General features: G+C 43.9%; 1 protein-coding gene across 3 annotated transcripts in view; it reads left to right on the top strand.

The window, feature by feature from the left end:
* The window catches only part of LOC126416728 (mannosylglucosyl-3-phosphoglycerate phosphatase), a 220,328-nt gene that overhangs the window by 7,065 nt on the left and 187,148 nt on the right, over nt 1-26,115 (top strand). The gene's annotated exons all lie outside the window — the stretch shown is intronic.

Raw genomic sequence — 26,115 nt, 5'->3', positions numbered from 1 at the left:
GCTATTGAAAATACCATAAATTCAGCATCTTCTACATCTGCTTCTGTACTCTGTGAACCACTGTGAGGGTGTATGGAAGAGGGTACATCCCATTGTACCAGCTTTTAGGGTTTTTTTCCTGTTCCATTCATCTATGAAGCACAAGAAGAATGATTGTTTGAATGCCTCTGTGTGTGCAGTAGTTATTCTAATCTTATCTTCACAGTCTCTATGTGAGTGATGCATAAGGGGTTGTAGCATAATCCTAGGGTAATCATTTAAAGCCATTTCTTGAACTTTGTTTATAGAATTTCTCGAGATAGTTCACGTCTGTCCTTAAAGAGTCTTCCGGTTCAGTTCCTGCAATATATCTGCAAAAGTCATCTTCTTCTTCCTCTTCCATGCTGAATTTCAAATACAACAACAACTTTACTGTTAATGTTACGATAAATATATTGTTGAAAGTAAAGAGACAATTAAAATAAGCCATGAATGATAGTGAAGAACCATTCATTTGAGGTGTAACTTCAAGACTACATTTTTTTTATGAAGGTCATGGACAATGACACTGGGATGTCTCTCACAGAAACCTAGTACTCAGTATTGGGGAAATGGGATATACATTGCATCTGAATGCCTATAGAAATTAGTTCTTTCTTTGTTGTTGTTGTTGTGGTCTTCAGTCCTGAGACTGGTTTGATGCAGCTCTCCATGCTACTCTATCCTGTGCAAGCCTCTTCATCTCCCAGTACCTACTGCAACCTACATCCTTCTGAATCTGCTTAGTGTAGTCATCTCTTGGTCTCCCTCTACGATTTTTACCCTCCATGCTGCCCTCCAATACTAAATTGGTGATCCCTTGATGCCTCAGAACATGTCCTACCAACCGATCCCTTCTTCTGGTCAAGTTGTGCCACAAACTTGTCTTCTCCCCAACCCTATTCAATACTTCCTCATTAGTTATGTGGTCTACCCATCTAATCTTCAGCATTCTTCTGTAGCACCACATTTCGAGAGCTTCTATTCTCTTCTTGTCCAAACTATTTATCGTCCATGTTTCACTTCCATACATGGCTACACTCCATACAAATACTTTCAGAAATGACTTCCTGACACTTAAATCTATACTCGATGTTGACAAATTTCTCTTCTTCAGAAACGCTTTCCTTGCCATTGCCAGTCTACATTTTATATCCTCTCTACTTCGACCATCATCAGTTATTTTGCTCCCCAAATAGCAAAACTCCTTTACTACTTTAAGTCTCTCATTTCCTAATCTAATTCCCTCAGCATCACCCGACTTAATTCGACTACAGTTCTTTCTTTATGAAAGAGGAAAGCACTAAAATATTTTTTTTATTATGTGTATTGTTGTGTTGTTCCAAGCACAAATGAAAATCTCTGTTAATGTTAATCTTTTTATTTCACAAAGTTGGAACTCACATTGTCTTGAAATCCCAGCACCACCAAGATTAACACTGTTAGCAGTGCAGGTCATAAAATATGTGGGTGAGTAGGGTTTGTGTTCTCATTATTCAATATTTCAGCCTTTATTTGGACTGTATATTTGCTGCAGACTGGCACCCAACTTCCTTTTACTAAAAACAGCCTCTGGTTTCAAAAGCTAGCAAGTCTCTGACTTCCCACATACTTGCATCTGCTGCCACTTGGTGTGTAGATCTTCATCTGTCACTGTTTGAATACATAAAGCTCATTGATTCGTTTTATTTCCTACATTCATTAAGAGGAAGATCTGGTTACTGAACAGAAGGAGTGTTTATCAAAATCTGTACAAGGATCCATTTTAAATTTGCGTTGAACTGTGTTGGTGGGTAATATACATTACTTTAGAGCTATGGGTTTGTGTGTAGGCTCCAGATAGGTTCTGAAATAAGCACACATTTTTGTCCACAGTTGATGTGTACTCCACTTTCCTGATAAACATATACATTATTTCTTTGATATTATCTTAAAGGCTGTTGTTAAGCCGCTTCTTTTTCGTGTTCTTGTGTCCTTCACAGTTCAGGGTTGGCATTGGTATTAACAGATTTTGTGTGGTTAGTTTAGGGTTTTGCAGATGCCCTTCCTGTCGCACCCTGTTACACTCCCCTCCTCCCCTGGGGATAATTGTTTGTGTGTAATTGTGATTTATGTGAAAGCGAGTGAAAATGTTTGCGAATCATGTAACTGAGTTAGGAATTGGGTCCCACTCGATATTCACCTAACGGGATGTGGGAAACCAGCTATCAAGTTACCTGGCACACCATCCACCATCGTTAATCTGCCAGGCAGATTCAGTCTAGTGCCAGAGCTCCGACATTTCCTGGAGGCAGTGCTTTTAACATGCAGAGCTGTCCAGACGTGTTGTTGCTAATAATCATGGTGGCAATACATTTTGTAGCTCTGTTATGATAATGTTTCTGTTGACTTTGAGTTTCATGTAATGTTTCTACCTATGGTATTGGGAGATGTCAAGAAATAATGCTGCTGTCATCCATATAATTGTCATGTAATAACCATAAGGGTAAAAACCCTATAAACTGTTGTCCTACCTGAACACCATTGACAAGATACCTGTACACCATTGACAAGAAAATATGAAGATGCTCTAAGGGTGCTGGTGCACTATGACCCATTGTGCATGTGGCCTCTTGCCAAATACAAATTTAAATGTAGGTTTCATCATTCTGCATTAATGATATAGAAAATATTATATATTATGTAAAAATATAGAGAAACACACACACACACACACACACACACACACACACAAGAGCCGAGTCTCTGGCCCCTGCGGTCTGACTGCAGACTCCAACAGACCCTGATGGGAGAAGCAGTCTGGTGTGGGTGGATGGGGTAAATAGGAGTTAATGGTGGGCAGGAGGCATGGATAGGAAGATAGGGGTAAGGGTAGAGCAAGGTGTTGTGTTGCTTGTGAAAATGTGCAGTGATGTGGTGGGGACAGGGTAGGGTTACTTGGTGCAATCGGGAGGTTTGTGTGTGTGTGTGTGTGTGTGTCTGAGACGTGTTTTTTTTTTGAGGGGGGGGGGGGGAAGGGTGGGAAGGGGCAGAGAAGGAGAGAAGTAAAGAAGAGGAAAAAGACTGGTGGGCACATTGGCAGAATAGAAGGCTATGCAATTCTGGAGTGGGAGCAGGGAGGGAGTAGATAGGGGGAGGGCAGAGACTAGTGAAGGTTGAGGCCAGGGGCATAGGGAGGGATTATGGGAACGTGCATGTGTTGCTGAGAGAGTTCCCATCTGCCTTATTCAGAAAAAAATGGTGTTGATATGTGTTATAACGTCAAGTTGAACACACATATTTCAAAACGACACAACACATATAAGTCGCAGAGCAAGTTGACAAGCAATACATGTGAACACAGTAACATTCGAATGAGCACTGAGTCCAAGTCTAGTGACCGCTGCCTGGCTGGCCGCTTAGGTGGCGCGGCTGCTGCATGGCTGGCAGACAGCGCCGCACGTAGAGGACGCGCGTAATTGCGCGGCGGCACTTTGAATGATCGGTGAGTCACAACACTTTTCCCCTTTTTGAAATTGTTGCACTGGTCTTGATGGAGGTGGCCTGGAGATGGCTAACATCCATAGGCGTTGTTTGACTGGCGGTAAAGTCTTGAGGAGGAGGCTTCCCGTATGGACGGAAGTGTCCCCGATGATAATGGGTCGAGATGACAGGAGACATAGGAGTCGAATCTGCTGGGGCCCTGTGCACCAATCTGACCGTTGCGGCAAGTCCAGTTGATATAACAGGAGACATGGGCGACGTGTCGCCGTCTGTAGGAGGAGGAGGCCAATAGATTGGCTCCGACAGAGGATGGTCATCTGGTTCCTGCATGGGCACGTCTCCTGGTGGTGTCCGTTCTTGTGCTGGCACTGCGATGACGGTAAGAGGGCTGCGTTGTGAGTATTGAGAGATGCCAAGATCCCGAGCGTCAGGTAGAGCTGAAGCTGGTGTAGCGGCATTCGGAACAGGCGTTGTCGGCACACGAGGCCGAAGCTGGTCCGAATGACGCACTGCTACACCCGTGTCCGTCTGGATTTCATACAGGCATCGGCCACGGTGTCGTAAGATGCGGCCCGGACTCCATTTTGGCCACCTGCCATGTCCCCGGACCCAGACGAGGTCGTCAACGGTGAACCGGCCAAGTGAAGGCACCCGCGGCCGTGAGGTGGAAGACCGCAGAAGATGAAGTAGCGTGCGGGGCTGTCGGCCATGTAAGAGCTCAGCCGGGCTGTGGTCGCCCGTGGCAGTGAAACGGTAAGACGCCAGAAACTGGAGAAGCGCATCATCAGCAGCAGAAGAAGTCAGAAGTTTCCGCATCTGAGCCTTAAATGTGCGGACCAATCGTTCAGTCTCACCATGTGATTGTGGATGGAACGACGTGGGCATGACATGCATAACGCCGTGACAAGCACAAAAATCCACAAATTCGGAAGAGGCAAATGGCGGACCATTATCAGTAACAAGAGTAGAGGGGAGGCCTTCCAAAGAAAAAATGCGGGCGAGAGCACTTGTGGTTGCCGCGGTGGTAGGCGACGTGCAACGGACAATAAAAGGAAAGTTAGAGTAGGCGTCAATGACGAGGAGCCAATAAGTACCTAAAAAGGGTCCCGCGAAGTCAGCATGAATGCGCTCCCAGGGCTTCTCAGGCGAAGGCCACGGTGACAAAGATGACTTTGGGGCGGCGGCCTGGACGCACAAGGGCCGCAGGCAGTGACCATGTGTGCTATTTCAGAGTCGATACCAGGCCAGTACACATGACGGCACGCCAGAGATTTTGTGCGAGACACACCCCAGTGCCCTTGGTGAAGGAGGCGCAAGACCGAAGCACACAAAGACACAGGTACCACAATACGCGGCGAGGTATTGTCGGTGGAAAGGAGGATAACACTATCCCTAGCCGTAGTAGTTCCGCAACGGATCAGAAGTCTTAGCGGACGGGCGATCTGGCCAACCCTTCTGAGTACAGTGTAAAACCTGGGAGAGGCTAGGGTCAGAACCCGTAGCAGCCGCCAGCCGGTCCCCGGTGATGGGGAACCCGTCCACAACCCACTGCTCGGCAACATCCAAGTGGAAACACGAAAGTTCGTCCCTATCGAATACTAGATCAGGACCCATGGGAAGGCGAGACAGAGCATCAGCATTTGCATGTTGAGCCGTTGGCCGGAAATGAATCTCATAATTGAAACGAGACAAGTAAAGAGCCCAACGCTGGAGGCGGTGTGCAGCCTTGTCGGGAAGTGGCGTTGATGGATGAAATAAGGAAACAAGTGGTTTGTGATCCGTAACTAGATGAAATTTGGAGCCATAGAGAAAAACACCAAACTTAGGAAGAGCATATATAATGGCCAAAGCTTCTTTTTCAATTTGAGAATACTTTTGTAGGGCATCCGTGAGCGTTTTGGAGGCATAAGTAATGAGTTGTTCTGAACCGTCAGAAAAACGGTGCGCAAGGACTGCACCGACCCCGTATTGAGAGGCGTCCGTGGCAAGAACAAGATGTTGGCCATGTCGATAAGTAGCCAGGCACCGGGCCTATTTCAGCACAGTCTTCAATTTCTGGAAAGCCGCATCGCATGATGCGGACCAATGAAGAGGCACGTTTTTATGCAACAGGCGATGCAACGGCTGAGCCACCAAAGCCGCAGACGGTAAAAACTTTTGATAGTGTGCTATTTTCCCCAAGAAGGCATGCAGTTCCTTAACAGATGTAGGGCGAGGAAGGGCATCGATCGCAGCGACAGTTTGCTGAAGTGGACGAATACCATCCCAAGAGAGTAGAAACCCCAAGTACGTGATAGATGCCTGAAAAAATTGTGATTTCTGAAGATTACACTTAAGACCGGCAGTCTGTAAGACATGAAAAAGTGTGCGGAGATTTTTAAGATGTTCTTCAGTGGTGGAGCTAGTGACAACAATGTCGTCCATGTAATTGATACACCCAGGGACAGGGAGCAATAATTGTTCCAAGAATCGCTGAAAGAGTGCAGGGGCGCTAGCATCCCCGAATGGCAAGTGTTGGTATTGATAGAGGCCGAAAGGCGTGTTAAGGACCAGAAACTGCCGGGAAGCAGTTTCGAGAGGAAGTTGATGATAAGCTTCTGCCAGGTCAAGTTTAGAAAAATACTGGCCTCCAGCAAGTTTAGTGAACAGTTCTTCAGGTCGGGGCATAGGGTAAGTGTCGATGAGGCATTGAGCATTGACAGTGGCTTTGAAATCGCCACAGAGACGAATATCACCATTTGACTTAGCAACGACAACGACAGGCGAGGACCACTCACTGGAAGTGACAGGAAGCAAGACCCCTGAAGTAGTGAGACGAAGGGCCACAGGAATGGGCTGAGCCCGAAAAATCGTAGGCCGAGCAGTGGGTTTGAGCGTGATATGAGCTTCAAAGTCGTTTGCACGGCCTAACCCAGGAGAAAAAAGGGACGAAAATGCCGTCGACAAGGAATCCAATTGAGCATAAGGAATAGCATCAGAGATGATATTGACAGAGTCATCTATGGAGAACCCAAAAACGCGAAAGGCATCGAAACCAAAAAGATTCTCTGCGTTACTCTGGTCGACCACAAATATGGGAACAGTGCGAACGACGGATTTATAAGATACCTCAGCATTAATTTGTCCCAAGAGAGAAATCTTCTTTTTATTGTACGTCCGTAATTGTGGAGTGACAGATGACAGGAGTGGAGAACCCCACTGAAGATACGTCTGAGAATTAATTATAGTGGCAGCAGAACCGGTATCCACCTGCATGCGAACATCTCGACCAAGAATTTGGACAGTGAGGAACAACTTCCCTGAAAGGGAAGAAGTGCAATTGACAGACAACACAGAATCAGAATCAGCGTTATGTTCATGAACATCATGTATGCGGTCGGATTTGCAGACGGAAGACACATGACCTTTCTTTTTGCAATTGTGACACACAGCCCAACGTTGGGGACAATCCTCGCGTGAATGTTTCGTAAAACATCGTGGACATGACGGAAGTTGCCGGGGGTTTTGCTGCAGTTTGTTAGCGGGTTGTTTACGGTTAGGCCGAGGCTGCACGTGGGAGTGCACTGCGGCCACGTCGGCCGGTGGGGACGTGCCGCACGTGTCATCAACAGCGCACAGAGGTTGTATTTCCCCGACGTCACCCCACGCCTCTATTTGCGCCCCAGCGGCGCGAGAAATTTCGAAAGACTGCGCGATGGAGAGGACTTCACCTAGAGTCAGATTTGCCAACTGAAGGGCACGTTGCCAAACTTCTTTGTCGGGCGCCGACCGGATAATAGCATCCCGTACTATGGAATTGGCATAGGATTCTTTGTGAACGTCAGTAACAAATTGACACTTTCGACTGAGGCCGTGAAGTTCAGCAGCCCAAGCGCAGTAGGATTGATGCGGCTGTTTTTGACAACTATAAAAGGCAACACGAGAGGCTACCACATGCGTTTGCTTTTGAAAATAGACAGGCAGAAGTGAGCACATTTCAGCAAAGGACAAAGACGCAGGATCCTTCAAAGGAGCCAATTGCGACAACAACCGATACATTTGAGGTGAAATCCAGGAAAGGAACAGAGACTTACATGGTTGTTCATCTGTGACATGAAATGCCAAGAAGTGCTGTCGAAGACGTTTGTCATAATAAGACCAGTCTTCTGCCGTCTCGTCGTAAGGAGGAAAAGGAGGTATAGCCAACGATGAGAAACGCCCCGCATTTGACGCCGCGACGAAATCGCGAATCGCCGATGTTAGAAGCGTTTGCTGTTCAATGAGACCTTGCAGTAGTTGCTCGACAGTAACCATGGAAACCTATGGGTCAACGGTGACAAGGAAAAATCCCATCCTCGTCGCCAATTGTTATAACGTCAAGTTGAACACATATATTTCAAAACGACACAACACATATAAGTCACAGAGCAAGTTGACAAGCGATACATGTGAACACAGTAACATTCGAATGAGCACTGAGTCCAAGTCTAGCAGCCGCTGCCTGGCTGGCCACTTAGGTGGCGCAGCTGCTGCATGGCTGGCAGACAGCGCCGCACGTAGAGGACGCGCGTAATTGCGCGGCGACACTTTGATCGGCGAGTCACAACAATATGAAGGATCCAGGTGGTGCAGCCAGTGAAGAAGTAATTGAAGTGAAGCACATTGTGTTGGACAGCATGTTTAGCAACTAAGTGGTGCAGCTGTCTCTTGGCCACTCATGCTAACAGACAGCTTACTAGTTGTCATGCCCACATAGAAAGCAGCACAGAGGTTGCAGCTGAGTTTGTAGATCATGTGTCTACTATCACAGATAGCCCTGCGTTTGATGGGATAATAGATGACTGTGTCCTTACTGGTGTAGGTGATAGTGTGTCTACTATCACAGATAGCCCTGTGTTTGATGGGATAATAGATGTCTGTGTCCTTACTGGTGTAGGTGATAGTAGGAGAATGCATGGAACAGGTCTTGCATCTAGATCTGTTGAAGGGATATGAGCCAAGAGAGACGATTTTGGTAGCAGGGATGGATTAGGGATGGATAAGGATGTTACGTAGGTACAGAGGATGGCAGAATACCACTGTCAGAGGGATGGGAAGGATAGTAGATACGAGATTTCTCATTTCAGAGCATGACAATAGGTAGTCGAAACCCTGGCAGAGAATCTAATTCAGTTGCTTCGGTCCTGGGTCATACTAAGTCACGAAGGGAGTGCTCCTTTGTGGCTGGATGGTGGATATGTGGGAGGTGGTAGGTGACTGAAGAAGCATGATTTGGGAGATCTGTTTCTGTACAAGGTTGAGGGGGTAATTTTGGTCTGTGGAGGTCTCAGTGTGACCCTTGGTATATTTGCAGAGGGTCTGCTCATTACTATAGATGCAATGAGCATCGTTGGGTTTTTAGGAAATAGTTATCTTTGTGTTACAGGTATTGCCCTGTAGGAAATTTCTTTTTATGTAATGTGACCAATGAAAAATACAAGTATTGTGTTTGAAACTGATATGAATCTTCTAATGATGAACTCCTGCTCTTAAGCAGGCTTTTATTCATCATTTTCTTACCTCATTCAGCAGAAAATCACTTTGTTTGAATAGTGTTTTTTTTCCAGACATCATTATTGTGATGTTTTATTTGACACATTTCAATACAGCTGATTTTATGTCTTCATGAATCATCTTTCAGTGTGGCTGCTTTCATGTACAAATGGTGCTCAGAATACTGTACAAATAGTTTTTTTGAATCAACTTATACATTCTTCCTAAATTATCTGTAGTTTATGTATGTATTTCAGCTTTGTATGGTATGTTAACATGTTTTGGTTGGAACTTGAAAATGTCAAGGGGGTGGAAGGTTAGCAGTTAGTCAGGCTGGTGGCACCAGACTCTTGTTTGCACTGTGTGTAAAAATTCTGTCCTGCCCTTGCACTTTGTGCCTTCTGTTAGGATTGTTGATAACCCAAGAAAGGATCTGTGCACTGCCATCTAGTACTATCTGTAGTTCACAGCAACAGTGTAACAGTGTGTTGTAACCCATGATATTTTCACTTGCTATGTATACATATCCCTGCTGGCCTATTGTTAGCGCACTAAACCACTTTGAAATAATAATTTTCAGTAATAGAAATCATAGTGAAATATAAGAGTGGGTAAATCACATCAAATAAGTGTTTATTGTCTTTGCAAGAGAATAATTTAAATGATAGAAAATTTGTTATTTTCTCTTTATGATTAGACATTACTTATGTATTGGCACTTTGTGAATCGTCATCATCATCATCATCATCATTTAAGACTGATTATGCCTTTCAGCGTTCAGTCTGGAGCATAGCCCCCCTTATACAGTTCCTCCATGATCCCCTGTTCAGTGCTAACATTGGTGCCTCTTCTGATGTTAAACCTATTACTTCAAAATCATTCTTAACCGAATCCAGGTACCTTCTCCTCGGTCTGCCCCGACTCCTCCTACCCTCTACTGCTGAATCCATGAGTCTCTTGGGTAACCTTGCTTCTCCCATGCGTGTAACATGACCCCACCATCTAAGCCTGTTCGCCCTGACTGCTACATCTATACAGTTCATTCCCAGTTTTTCTTTGATTTCCTCATTGTGGACACCCTCCTGCCATTATTCCCATCTACTAGTACCTGCAATCATCCTAGCTACTTTCATATCCGTAACCTCAACCTTGTTGATAAGGTAACCTGAATCCACCCAGCTTTCGCTCCCATACAACAAAGTTGGTCGAAAGATTGAACGGTGCACAGATAACTTAGTCTTGGTACTGACTTCCTTCTTGCAGAAGAGAGTAGATCGTAGCTGAGCACTCACTGCATTAGCTTTGCTACACCTCGCTTCCAGTTCTTTCACTATGTTGCCATCCTGTGAGAACATGCATCCTAAGTACTTGAAACCGTCCACCTGTTCTAACTTTGTTCCTCCTATTTGGCACTCGATCCGTTTATATTTCTTTCCCACTGACATTACTTTCGTTTTGGAGATGCTAATCTTCATACCATAGTCCTTACATTTCTGATCTAGCTCTGAAATATTACTTTGCAAACTTTCAATCGAATCTGCCATCACAACTAAGTCATCCGCATATGCAAGACTGCTTATTTTGTGTTCACATATCTTAATCTCACCCAGCCAGTCTATTGTTTTCAACATATGATCCATAAATAATATGAACAACGGTGGAGACAGGTTGCAGCCTTGTCTTACCCCTGAACCATGAACTCAATTTACCGTCAACTCTAACTGCTGCCTGACTATCCATGTAAAGACCTTTAATTGCTTGCAAAAGTTTGCCTCCTATTCCATAATCTAGTAGAACAGACAATAACTTCCTCCTAGGAACCCGGTCATATGCCTTTTCTAGATCTATAAAGCATAGATACAATTCCCTGTTCCACTCATAACACTTCTCCATCATTTGCCGTAAGCTAAAGATCTGGTCCTGACAACCTCTAAGAGGCCTAAACCCACACTGATTTTCATCCAATTGGTCCTCAACTAATACTTGCACTTTCCTTTCAACAATACCTGAGAAGATTTTACCCACAACGCTGATTAAAGAGATACCTCTATAGTTGTTACAATCTTTTCTGTTTCCATGTTTAAAGATTGGTGTGATTACTGCTTTTGTCCAGTCTGGTGGAACCTGTCCCGACTCCCAGGCCATTTCAATTATCCTGTGTAGCCATTTAAGACCTGACATTCCACTGTATTTGATGAGTTCCGACTTAATTTCATCCACCCCAGCTGCTTTATTGCACTGCAATCTATTGACCATTTTTTCCACTTCCTCAAATGAGATCCTATTTCCATCATCATTCCTATCCCATTCTACCTCGAAATCTGAAACCTTACTGATCGCATTTTCACCTACATTGAGCAACTCTTCAAAATATTCCCTCCATCTGCCCAAGGCATCCACAGGATTCACCAGCAGTTTTCCTGACCTGTCCAAAATACTTGTCATTTCCTTCTTACCTCCCTTTCGAAGACTGCTAATTACACTCCAGAATGGTTTTCCAGCAGCTTGACCCGTAGTCTCCAACCTGTTTCCAAAGTCTTCCCACGATTTCTTCTTGGATGCTGCAATTATCTGTTTGGCTTTGTTTCTTTCTTCAACATAACTTTCTCTGTCCACCTGGGTTCTGGTTTGTAGCCATTTTTTATACGCCTTTTTTTTCCTTTTACAGGCTGCCTTGACTGTATCATTCCACCAAGCTGTTTGCTTCATCCTACTTTTACACACTACTGTTCCAAGACATTCTTTAGCCACTTCTAGTACTGTGTCCCTGTACCTTGTCCATTCCTTTTCCAATGACTGTAATTGACTACATTCAACTAACTGGTACCTTTCTGAGATCGCTGTTATATACTTGTGCCTGATTTCCTTATCCTGAAGTTTCTCCACTCTTATCCTCCTACAAATGGACCTGACCTCCTGCACTTTCGGCCTCACAATCCCAATTTCACTGCAGATTAAATAATGATCAGTGTCATCAAAGAATCCCCTGAATACACGTGTGTCCCTCACAGCCTTCCTGAATTCCTGATCTGTTATTATATAGTCAATGACAGATCTTGTTCCCCTGCCTTCCCAAGTATACCGGTGAATGTTCTTATGTTTAAAAAAGGAGTTTGTGATTACTAAGCCCATACTGGCACAGAAATCCAAGAGTTGTTTCCCGTTCCTGTTGGCCTCCATATCCTCTCCAAATTTACCCATAACCTTTTCATACCCTTCTGTTCAATTCCCAATCCTGGCATTAAAATCACCCATGAGCAGGACACTGTCTTTGTCCTTTACTCTAACAACTACATCACTGAGTGCCTCATAAAAACTATCCATCTTATCTTGATCTGTCCCTTTACAATGCGAATATACTGACACAATCCTAATTTTCTTGCTAGACACTGTCAAATCTATCCACATCAGTCGTTCGTTTACATACCTTATTGCAACTACGCTGGGTTCCATTTCTTTCCTGATCTAAAGCCCTACACCCCATTGTGCTATTCCTGCTTTGACTCCTGACAGGTAGACCTTGTATTCTCCCACTTCCTCTTCTTTCTCACCCCTTACCCAAATGTCACTAACAGCTAAAACGTCCAGCCCCATCTTACTTGCAGCCTCTGCCAGCTCTACCTTCTTCCCACAGTAGCCCCCATTGATATTAATAGCTCCCCATCTCATTACCATTTGTTTGCCAAGTCGTATCTTTGGAGTCCCTGGTTTGTCAGTTAGAGGTGGGACTCCGTCACCTCCAAAGGTCCGAGGCATTTTGCTCTGATTGTTGCCAGCATCATATTTAAAGTACCAGGGAAGCAGGTTGCTAGCCTTACTTGCCCCGAGTCCCATTGGGTTTTACCCCTAACGGCTGAGGGACTAACCGGTGGATTTTGTAGTCTTTGCCGTATGAGCACAAAGGTGACCACGACTCAGAATATGTCCGAGATGCCCAGCCTTATTCCAAAGTAACTGGTATCCCGACTGTCGGGACCACTTGCTTGGCCACTCATACGTTGCCCATGGTTCATGAACTAGGACATGACTACAGGAACCCACACCATGAACCATGGTGTGAAGAGACAACAAATTTGCAATAAGGCAAAAGTTTGTCCCCTCTATTTCTTGTAGAGTTAGGAAATTCTTTTGCAGCACAAGGCAACAACTGTCAAGAAACTGCTGCTTATCTGAGTCTTACCCTGTAGAGACCACCTACTCAGGAAAAATTTACATCACATGTCTGTAAAGTGCATCCAACATCTGACAGATCCACAAGGAAATCTTTATAGCGATGTGTGAGAGCTTCAATGTAGGTAGTAATCATTTGTACAATTTTATTTTTATTTTTGAAAAACGACGAAAACACTAAGTAATAAAAAGTCTAATATTTAAAACTATGATCGAAACATAAATAGATAAACCAAGTTTCAGCATTTCAAGTGACATCTCACTGAAATTTATTTTGTTAATTGTTTTCTGAATGTGTTAAAAATCTGCCATGAAACTGCTCCTGGCAGGATGTTTTGAGGTCAATCTTAAATATTTTAAATGGAGGGCAATAGTTGGCATTAAACAGTTATTCAACTTGCCATATTCTGAAGCTGATTTGGTAGTTCAGGCTCGTCCATTCTTCTTGTATACCATTTTTGTTGCATCCTCAGTGATTTCCTTTATACGTCCATTCCCCCTCCTCCTACCTTGCCAAAGAGACATTGCTGGCTAGGCATGGTCCAAACCACAGCAAAAGTAAATGGAGTGTTGCCAACATCATGCCCATGTAGACTACAGAAGGAGAAGTTTGCAAAAAAGTAAAAACTGAGAAAAACCAGTTCCAAGCAATCAGATTGAGCAACACTGGTTTTCTCTCATGGTTCTGATGATGACCATATAGAATTTGAGGATTATTCTCAGTCCCTCAACAAAAATCCACTCTACCATAGGCACAACAGTTTGATGGAAAGAAACATTGCTAAAAACTAGTTATCATACTGTAGTGGAATTTAAACCTTTTTGTTTGTCTACAGGAAACACACTGATGCTCCTGTGCTAAAAGACTGTGGTATCTGCAAAAAGGTTGACTCAGTGGCATGAGGGCTAAAGCTGGTGTGGCTATATTTTTCAACAATGCACACCACTTTGCACGTCAACCCCTCAACTTTTTAACCAGGTTACAAGCAGTTGCTGAAGAAGTGCAAGCATTGCAATAGGTGACCATATGTTCCCTTTACCGATGTCTAATGCAGCTGTAGGCAGTGAGGCTCTGAACAGTACACAGCTCTTTCAGTCACTGCTGCTTTATGGAAACTACGTTGCACAGGATATGCTATTCAGCTCCACCACAACTTGCCCCGAGGTAGAGCTGTTGAGAGCATAACTTAGAGAGTCTTCTGACATGGGGCAGATTACATCTTGCAACACTAAAAGTAAGTCATTATTTTTCATCTGTTTCTTGATACACTCTACAGTCCACATTGATGCTGCTTAGTGACAACTTGCCCTCAAATGATTGCATCTTGATCTGGACATAACTAACAGATAAACAAATCCCTAGAAGGAAGCTGCCAAAATGGATGCTCAGCAAGGCTGAATGGGCACAGCCAACTGGCTGTGTTTGACAGTAAAGATGCAGTGCTGGAAGGGGTGGCTTACACATTGATTGTAATCCACCGAGCAGCCGGTACATCTGTTTCAAAGGATTCATGCCATGTATGAAGACCTGTGCTCTGGTGGAGTGGGATCTACCATCTTGCAATCATAGGCAGACAGAGAGCTCTGTGCACGTTCCAGTGCTAATGGGCTTATGAAAATCTTGCAGCCTCTCAGGTAGTGAGAGATAAAGTACAGCTGGATTATAAAGCAGAAGAAGAAAAGATCATGATTAGGTCTTTTAAAACCACTTATGATTGCTCTCAGTCCAAATCTAAGGAGGTGACATAGCCCTGACTAGTCTGAACATTTGCAGAATCAACTGCGAGCTGTGACATCATCAAAGAGACATTACTTACAGTGAAAGTTAAGAACTTTGGTTCAAACAGTAAAAAATTTTGTGACTACCCTGTTAACACATGGGATCTGAATTCAGCATTATTTACGGTTCATAATAGCATCTGTTCACTGTGAGGTCCATTTCATCATGGAGTGTCTATTCACAGGGTTCACAGAAGAAACCCCCCCCTCCTCTGTTCAGTTGAATGTGAAAAAATAGGACACTACACCAAATACCTCTTCTGAAGCAAGGTGAGGACTGTAATGAGGTGGTGCAGCAGTGAAGACAATGGATTTGCATTTGGAAAGACTGGAGTTTAAGTCCTCATATGGTCATGTAGATATAGGTTTTCCATTGTTTCCCTAAAATACATCAGGCAATCTGGAATCCCCCCTCCTCCTCTCCCCAAACCAAGCTTGAGCCATATTTAATGACTGACAACAACAGGACATTAAGTCTTAATAACCCTTTTTCTCTTGCAATGGAAAATCCAGGATGGAATGTAACAATACCAGAGAAGGAAAGTTGCTACTCACCATATAGCGGAGATCCTGAGTCACGATAGGCACAATAAAAAGATTCACACAATTAAAGCTTTCGGCCATTAAGGCCTTTGTCAGCAGTAGACACACACACACACACACACACACACACACACACACACACACACAAACGCAACTTGCACACATGTCTGCAGTCTCAGAGAGCTGAGACCACACTCCAGGCACTAATAAATTAGCCTGGCCAGCTTTTCTTTACTTTCATCTCCAGCAAAGAATATTTGCTTTGTTTCAAAGCAATTATGGTGGCTTCTTTCAGATTTTCTGATGCCTCATCAATTCTTCTCTTCACAGTTGTTTTTGATAATGGAGTTTTTTGTATTTTGTGTGCATTTTTCTTCAAACAAAGTGTTGCTTATTAATTTTGCTGTGAGTATAATAAATTCTTCTCCTACAGTGTGAGCTAACTCCTTTTCAGTTAACAAAGAAAACTCATAAGAAACTCTTCTATTTAGTATGTTCTGTTTTGAAGCCTGTTCCATGGTGGATTTAGTCATACAAAAATATTTTCTTGATTTGAAATAAATCGAGAGACTTTTGTATGCATTCAGGACCTTTAGATGAGGGATGCATTTTGAGTTATAATAGTTTCATACATTTGTTGTTGCTCATACAGTGTTTTGAAACAAATCACACATTGAGGCATTTGCTCTCCCACTCAGCACCAGAATACACAATCTAGAGTTTTTTAAAAAATGGTGACTGTATTTATGAAAATATGTTTGTCTTCTTCACTATTTTGATATTACTTGGACTCAACATTCCCACAACTTACAAAATTTTATGTGGAAGTTCCTTCATCACTTGACTGCTTTGTCTTACGGCAAGTCCCATCCCAAACCAAGCGTCCATATTGATGTAAATTAGCAGTAACTAATAACAGCAGGCACAGCTCTTGTGATATGAGACACAATCCTTGACTGAAAGTGGATTTACACACATATAGGATGCCACAGTGCCATGACTGTCCCATGATTCCACCAATGTAGTTGGAAATATTGTTCTAGGAATTTAAAAGGTTGTGTTCGTACTCATCTGTGGTGTGACAGTGCAAACAGTGCTCTTGCCATCGTTGCCAGTCGGGACGCAGTGTGATTGCGACTGCATAGACTGTCTCGGCATGCCTTACGGATGACTCACATTTCCACTGAGCGCAACCTATCCCCAGCCCCTGTTCATTTCGCATCTCTGAGATTCCTGCAGGTCAGACATACTTGTACATATGCACTGAAGAAGGTGTACTCCTTGTCCAATTAGGCGAATCAGTTATATGAATGTGTGGTCCAAAATAGCACACACCACACATTCATATAATTGATTAGCATAGATGAACAATGGATCCTTCTTCTTCAGTGCTGATGCACAGGTATGTCTGATCTCCGGTGGGAATCTCAGAGTAGCGAACATGGAGGAAATGGACAGGGACTGTGGATAGCTGGTACTTGGTAGGAATGTGGGTTGGCCGTGAGGCGTGCTGAATTAGTCTGCACAGTTGTAGTTATACTGTGTACCTGAAGGTGCAGTGTTTAACACACCTGCCTATTAAACAGGAGATCCTGGGTTTGAATCCCGGTGCAGTACACATTTGTGCTCGCCACCACTGATCCCACGTAATGTCCCGATGCAGCTGATATTCCCTTCCCTTCCCTTCCCTTCCCACCCCCTCTGCCTTCAGTTTACATATAATGTATCACAGTTGTGGATTCCGCAAGGTGTCTGTTCTTTCAAACATGTCCGAAAGAACGGACACTATGCATTCATATAATCCGTACAATTTCCATTATGTCTCTGCAATTACCAAATCTCTTTAAAACTGTGCCTGCACACAGAAAATGCTGATGTTAATGCCCCCTCTCTTGCAGTTTTGTATAAAACTATTGGAGACAGCAAGTGATACCAGAGGTGTTGAATGTCAGCTATAAGAATGTGTGTGTTATGTAGATTGACTTCTCAATGTACTCTGAAAATTGTGAAACACTAATTCCTTCCTTCCTTCCTGTTGTGTGTGGATATTAAAAGAGCAAATTGACGGGAGACATCCTTGTGAACAATTGTGACCGAGAAACTCCCAATTCAGCAAATTATAATCAGATTATGATATTTTAAGCACCTATGGCATAAGCAGCTATCCAAGGTCACACACCAACCCTGTTGCACAGCGTATAAGGGTACGTGCTTCAAGCTGCCTGGTGGCACATGATATTGGTAATTTTCAACATTTAAAAAGAATGAGTGAGTGAGTGAGAGAGAGAGAGAGAGAGAGAGAGAGAGAGAGAGAGACTGGCAGTCCGTCTTACTAGCTTATTTCGACATTTTCTTCCTGTGTGAGAAAAAACAGGACAGGTTTCAACATAACAAAATGGATCATTTCCTTGTGAGTGTTATTGTATAGTGACTGGGCATTTCAACTTTTATTTCATTCTATACTTGCAGATCCTGATGGCAGACAAGTGAAATCCCAGAAGCTCCTTACAATTTTTATTTTGTCTTCAGCTCTCGATCAGTGTTCACGGCCCAGTGTCACACTGTCGGCGGCCCAGTGCCCCACTGCCTGTGGCCCCCTTTGGGTTAGGAACCACTGAGTTATGCATTCTGTTAATCAGTGTAAGACGGATTCACGGGCTGCTCCTTTTGACATTCCTGCACATGTGCTTCATTTTCACATTGTCCTTTCATATCATCATAATTGGATAGTTGTGTTTACCAGGACACAAATGTTTTTGACAACATTACTGCATGTAGCAGTAAACAAGTAATGAAACGCCAACGGGCTGCTTGTGTGTGGCTAAGTTCATTCTGGGTTTGAATCCCGGTGCAGTACACATTTGTGCTCACCACCACTGATCCCACGTAATGCCCCGATGCAGCTGATATTCCCTTCCCTTCCCTTCCCTTCCCTTCCCTTCCCACCCCCTCTGCCTTTAGTTTACATATAATGTATCACAGTTGTGGATTACATTTCCCCAACATGAATATTTTCTATCATTCAAAGCTTGCAGCTAGTGAGAGAAGACAACGTAGACTGTAAAACTGCAAGTTCATACTGTTTTTTTCTTTCCCAGAATTTTGTCAAAATTGTAACTTGTACATACAGCAAAGTTCATTTTATATACTTGTTACATTTACCTGTATAGACAGTAGTGTTGTGTGGCACTGAGAAATTTTCTGTCCATACAGTAGGCCTTCTGAATGCATTGCACAGTCAGTGCATTCACGTCAGTTGTGCTTATGCTATCAACCCTGATTATTCACTGTCTCATGATAAGCCAATTGAAGCACCTTCATTCGCAGGTCCAATGAATTGTGGTTGACTAATACCATGTGTAGGAACTGCAGGGGATAATTGTTGAGGACCACTGATGATGAGTGCAGTTTTTGCAATGTTATTTCCAGCCACAATTCTGGACTCAGGTGCTGTTTACTTATGAATGCACATTCACTCAAGATGGCATTGTGAATTGCATGACACTCGTCTTTAGCAACCAAAAATTCATGTGTCCGTTATCATATTATTGGGTCATATCTAATGCCAAAAAGACTTACAGAACCAATTTACCATTTATCTCAGAGATGGTTTTCCTTTCCTATTGGACAAGGTACAATTACAGCTCATCACATAACAAGAAGCAGCCAGTTCTAATGCAGATATACTGCACCATTTGGATTCCACACACACACACACACACACACACACACACACACACTGTAGTGTTACTAATGAAAATGGCCCTAAAGTATAGTTACTAAACACAGTTTCCCAAAATTCCTTCACCAAAGAAGAAGTAGTAAATGTTCCAAAATTCGAATCAAGAGCTGCTGCCAACATGGGTTACTTAGCAGTGGATATCCTCTGTGTTGTGAAGCAGCTTGACTCACTCAATAAAGGCAAGTCCTCCGGTATCACATATGGCAGCTCGCTCAACAAAACATCCGTACCTAAAGACTCGATAGTTGCACAGATCTCACCAATACTCAAGAAAGGATCATGCCACTGAATTCGAACCTATATCACTATCGCTAGTTTGCTGTAGGGTTTTGGAACATAAACTGTGGTTGATCATTTTGAATTACGTTGAAGGAAACATTTTATTGATAAATAGATGGCACGGATTCAGAAAATATCTTTTCATATTTTTGGGCCACAATCATGTAATAATGTTTGAATGATATTTCTGCCATTTGACTGTAAAGCTTCTTTATTTTATATCACTCTCATGATTTTGGCCTTAAGCCATTATAAAGTACAACAATGTTGGGTATAAGTAGACTCTGTTAAGTGAAATCACCATCAAGATCTATTGACCTAGGTGTCCCCTTCATGTAGATGAGTACAAAATCAATGAAATGTACAGCAGACAGGTAGCAAACAAGTTTTCCAAGTATAAAACAACTGAGCCACAGAATGAACACCAGTACAATAATTATATGTGCAGTGAACATAGCCCAAATTATATACTATGGAAGTTCAATAGAGCTTAACGATGACTTCACTCTTCAAAGTCTAATTATACCCAACATTGTTATATTTGATAATGGCTTAAGGCCAAGATCATGATAGTAATATAAAATAAAGAAGTTGTTCAGTCAAATGGTGGAAATATTCAAACATTAGAAAATATAATTATTGTAAAATACAACTAGCTCTCTATTCACCCTACATAATAGTGCTATAAACAGGGGATCTCAAATTGATTCCAGAAGATTTCCAGAAGGCTTTTGTCACTGTTCCTTGGAAGCAACTTCTAATCAAATTGCGAATCGTCTCAGCTGGATTCATGATTTCCTGTCGAAAAGGTCACAGTTCATAGTAACTGATGGAAAGTCATCCAGTAAAACAGAAATTAAATGTGATGTTCCCCGAGCTAGTGTTATAGGCTTTCTACTGTCTCTAATCTGTATAAATGATATGGTCTGAGCGGAGCTTGCATGTGCTGTGTTACTTTGAACTTTTAGTTTGGAATGCAGGTGTGAGACCATATATGTTAGTCCTTCTGTATACGAGGCCACATGAAACCATGTGTTGCTAGTGCCCTCATAGTGGAGTCCTGGTAGGGTTGGTACGTACAGCCTCTCTCGGTCCACTGCAGTATATCAGCTCTTCGTTGTCTTCCAGTGGCAAGCCACACAAATGCTGGAATATTTTGTGTCTGAGCAGCTCCTCATCTTCATTTTGTACTGTCACCAGCTTGGCGAAATCCACTGGTGTGGAAAAGCCTTCCACTCTAGATAAAGCATTAGTGGTGACTTTTCTTTGAACTGCTTACATGCCAAATGTCCATTGTAAACTGTGAATTAAAATTTTGTTGCCTGATTCGCATTGGGGGATAGTTACTTCACAGCTGCAAAAATGCAAAAGTTAGTGGCCAGTGGTCTGTATATATAGTGATTACATGTCTAACCATCATGAACCAGAAGTATTTAACTGCTTCATAAGGTGCTAAAAGTGCAGTGTAGATTGGCAGCCACGAGCATTGCTACTGTGATCTTTGTGGAGACCAAGCAGTTGTAGGCACTTTAGTCCAGAACCACACTGCTGCTGCGGTCGCAGGTTTGAATCCTGCCTCGGGCATGGATGTGTGTGATGTCCTTAGGTTGGTTAGGTTTAAGTAGTTCTAAGTCTAGAGGACTGATGCCCTCAGAAGTTAAGTCCCACAGTGCTCAGAGCCATTTGAACCATCTTTGTGCAGAAGTAACCATAAGACTGCCAGTACCCATTAATATTCTGTTGTAGCATGACACTGACCGTGCGGATTGTGGCATCTGAGAAAATCATTAGCAGGACATCAGCAATTGCGTGCACAAGTCCAAGAGGGTGGCTGGCTTGGAATTTGTCTGGCAGGCTTCAGATGCTGCCTGTAGTTCATCAGTCCAAGTGACAGGTATGGAACCACACACTGGGGGGTTGGAGAGGATTGCGTGGAGTGGCACCTGTGTCTCAGCAGCTCAGGGTAAAAAACATGGTAAAAGTTTATCATCCCAAGGTACCAACATACTTCGCACACCATTTTTAGGGCAGTTTAAGTTGTAATTGTGGTGATGCACTCAGCATATGTACTGATCACTACAATGACACTGACAACGCATTTAGCCAGGTTTATAAGGATTCTACGGTCACCAAGTGTTTGGAGTACTAAGTGTAGATATCTTTTGTGTTCTTCTGAGTATGACAATGCTAATGACACATAATTAGTGTACGTGAAACAGAAGTCCATTACCCCAAAACTTCATTGATGAAGTGCTAAAAAGTGTGTGCAGCATTCCTTAGGCCATATGACATCTATAGAAATTCAAATAGTCTACAGGGCGCAGTTATTGCCACAAGTTTTTGATTATAGGCTTTTACTAGATCCAGCATTGAAAAAACAGCGCAGCCCACCATTTATCATGCAAAATCTCCAAAAGTGCATAGGATACTGGTTGGCAATTGTCACAGTGTTGAGTCCATTATAGTCACCACAAGGATGCCAGCCAAATGATTGCTTAGGTGCAAGTGGAGGAAAGAAGTTCATTTGCTTTCTGATGGTCATGCCATACCTGCTTGGATCATTGTGTTGAATTCTGGTTTTGCAATGTGAAGTTTGTTGGGCACCTAGAAAACAAGAGAACCTGGTGTAGTCCTGATGTGATGCACTATTGTGTGGCAGGGCTATGATGGCACTCCGGCGGATCATGTGGCTGATAGGGACAGGTGTAGCAGGCACACCAGTGGCAGTTATGCAGTGAGGAAGCCTACCGAAGGACTTCTGCACTGTGGCATCCAGCCTACAGTGATTTAACCCAATCCAAAATAGAAGCATTCCACACATCCAGGATGGGGTCATAAGAGAACAGGAAATCAAGTCTAACCAATGTTCAAATTTAAAGTCATGAGACCACATGTAGCTATGAGCTAACCATTTGCAGCTGATAAATCATGATTTACACATAGTCGCAGTTGCGAAAGCAGGCACCTGGGGAACACACATACATACAACCTGCCATCAGAAACTGCATCTCAGTTACCACTAAATGACACAATAATTGCACAGGCTGCTGCTGCTGGCTGGTGGCTGCTGGCACTGGTGGGTGTGGGAGGCTGCGGTTTGCATTCCCATCCAGGAATACGGCAGTGCAGATGAAGATCTGCACCTGCTGTTGCCAAGTGGTGGTGGTAAAAGCATTTGTTCCATTTTGGTGAGTGCGAAGAGCCCACCCTATGTTAGCATGTTAGCCATGTGATGGCATGCAAACTTGTTGTTTGTATATGCCGAGGTCTGTGACCCATCATTTCATCTCACCGAACTGCAAGGTGATGTCATGCAGTCTCTCTCTGGAGGGTGTTGTAGTTAATAGCTGTGGATCTATGCCAGCTTAGTCAGGTTCACCTCTAGCATTGCTGAGAGCATGGTATGATGCATCTCCAGCAAATGTGAGATCCATGTACACTCCTGGAAATGGAAAAAAGAACACATTGACACCGGTGTGTCAGACCCACCATACTTGCTCCGGACACTGCGAGAGGGCTGTACAAGCAATGATCACACGCACGGCACAGCGGACACACCAGGAACCGCGGTGTTGGCCGTCGAATGCCGCTAGCTGCGCAGCATTTGTGCACTGCCGCCGTCAGTGTCAGCCAGTTTGCCGTGGCATACGGAGCTCCATCGCAGTCTTTAACACTGGTAGCATGCAGCGACAGCGTGGACGTGAACCGTATGTGCAGTTGACGGACTTTGAGCGAGGGCGTATAGTGGGCATGCGGGAGGCCGGGTGGACGTACCGCCGAATTGCTCAACACGTGGGGCGTGAGGTCTCCACAGTACATCGATGTTGTCGCCAGTGGTCGGCGGAAGGTGCACGTGCCCGTCGACCTGGGACCGGACCGCAGCGACGCACGGATGCACGCCAAGACCGTAGGATCCTACGCAGTGCCGTAGGGGACCGCACCGCCACTTCCCAGCAAATTAGGGACACTGTTGCTCCTGGGGTATCGGCGAGGACCATTCGCAACCGTCTCCATGAAGCTGGGCTACGGTCCCGCACACCGTTAGGCCGTCTTCCGCTCACGCCCCAACATCGTGCAGCCCGCCTCCAGTGGTGTCGCGACAGGCGTGAATGGAGGGACGAATGGAGACGTGTCGTCTTCAGCGATGAGAGTCGCTTCTGCCTTGGTGCCAATGATGGTCGTATGCGTGTTTGGCGCCGTGCAGGTGAGCGCCACAATCAGGACTGCATACGACCGACGCACACAGGGCCAACACCCGGCATCATGGTGTGGGGAGCGATCTCCTACACTGGCCGTACACCACTGGTGATCGTCGAGGGGACACTGAATAGTGCACGGTACATCCAAACCGTCATCGAACCCATCGTTCTACCATTCCTAGACCGGCAAGGGAACTTGCTGTTCCAACAGGACAATGCACGTCCGCATGTATCCCGTGCCACCCAACGTGCTCTAGAAGGTGTAAGTCAACTACCCTGGCCAGCAAGATCTCCGGATCTGTCCCCCATTGAGCATGTTTGGGACTGGATGAAGCGTCGTCTCACGCGGTCTGCACGTCCAGCACGAACGCTGGTCCAACTGAGGCGCCAGGTGGAAATGGCATGGCAAGCCGTTCCACAGGACTACATCCAGCATCTCTACGATCGTCTCCATGGGAGAATAGCAGCCTGCATTGCTGCGAAAGGTGGATATACACTGTACTAGTGCCGACATTGTACATGCTCTGTTGCCTGTGACTATGTGCCTGTGGTTCTGTCAGTGTGATCATGTGATGTATCTGACCCCAGGAATGTGTCAACAAAGTATCCCCTTCCTGGGACAATGAATTCACGGTGTTCTTATTTCAATTTCCAGGAGTGTAGATCAAAGGAGTGGATCCAGAACCGCTGATCTGGCCAAGGTGCGAAGATGTTATAGAAACTGTGACAGTTTCTTGTCACCAATTTCCTCCCTGCGCAACAATTATTCTAAGCATTGCGAGTTGGTGAGGGAAACCTACCGAATGAGCTCGCCTAAACCTTGTACTTTCCAGTCACTATTTCACTAACCTTGTGATGGACCGGCTATCCAGTAGTGCCGCCACATATGCATATTTATCACAGTGATGATGAAATCATTCTATGTGTGTGAACCATGGTGACAGACAATTGTCTAGAGGGTTGGTGCTTTAAGTGCCATGCAGTTCACTTACATTGCTGGGACAGTCCCAGAGGGTGGCAGCAGATGATAAGACTCAGCGAACTTGCAGCTGCAGGCTGTAGAACAGGTGTTGGCTGCTGGTGGGATACCAGCAGACAACGCCAGGGTGCCTGGACACCAACTTTCCTGGATGTACGACTGTGGCAACACCTGTAGTTGCACCGTAGGTTGTCCCTCTGCTTCCAGCCTTGTTTGTTGCTGCTCCTAATGTCGCTGTTACAGTGTGTGGATCTCTTCCATGTGCTGCTGTGGTTTTATCAGTTATTGCTGGTGTTGTCATTGTTGCTATAATTGTTCCATTTGTTGTTGTTGTTGTTGTAACTGCTCCGTAATACTTCTGTTGGAGTCATCAGTATGGAAGTACTTAATAAACAATACACTTCGCCTAGAGATAAGACTCTTTACTGCCTTGTAGAACAAGATGATGAATAACTACTATCACATATATTATTACCATCCCGCTGGTTATTTCATGTAACACATGTTGACAATGGCACAAAATCCAATCCTTTGACCACGACAGATAGTGATCTACTGACTGCTGTATATTCATGGTGTTGCCAGTAGACAGGTGCAGAGTAACCTGTGAGATCACTACAGAAGCTTGGAAGTCACTATTCTCAACCTTCAATGCCCCACAGTGCAGAATGTATCCACTTCTGGAGAGGGGTTCTGTCTTGAAAAATGCCAAAACTACTGTCCTACATATCTTACTAATCATTGTTCATGTTTTTTTTGTGCACACTGTATATTTGCTTAATGGTCTCAAAACCAATAATGAGGTGTTAGGTTTTCATTTAGCATAGTTATCACCATAATCACATTTGTAGTATCTCACAGTGATGTTAAAGGACTCATTTGCTGTGCAGATGTGATACATCTTCACAGTGAAAGTATGGTTATAAGCTGACTATTTGTGTGATAGGCTTTTACATACATCTTAATCTATATTTAAATACCACTACTACTTTGTATTAAATAGTTGTACAGAAGTGAAGGGCACAAAACTTACAGACCAACTGTGTAGAATTTTGTGGCTAAATTGTGGAACAACATCCATCTGTGCTTCTTTCTTGAATAAGAATTTATTGCCAATCTCTTCTTCTACAGCACTCTTAAGCATTCTGCCAACTTCATTTGTTTATTTTTTCATAATCCACAGTTCATGATTTAGTCATCTGTGTTGCTGCCTCTGGATTGTGGGGTCCTGGGTTTGATTCCAGGGTGGGTCACATATTTTCTTTGTTTGAGCATCTGCATGTTTATGTTGTCCTAATTATTTCTTCTTGTTTATGTTGTCCTAATTATTTCTTCTCATCTTCATTGACATCCAAGCCACTAGTGTCAAATAGAAAGACTTGCACCAGGCAGCCGAACAACCCCAGATGGGA

Source organism: Schistocerca serialis, chromosome 8 (assembly GCF_023864345.2).
Source record: "Schistocerca serialis cubense isolate TAMUIC-IGC-003099 chromosome 8, iqSchSeri2.2, whole genome shotgun sequence".
In the NCBI taxonomy this organism is placed as follows: domain Eukaryota; kingdom Metazoa; phylum Arthropoda; class Insecta; order Orthoptera; family Acrididae; genus Schistocerca; species Schistocerca serialis.
Note: the sequence above shows the minus strand (reverse complement) of the source record. Positions and strands in the feature narration are given on the sequence as shown.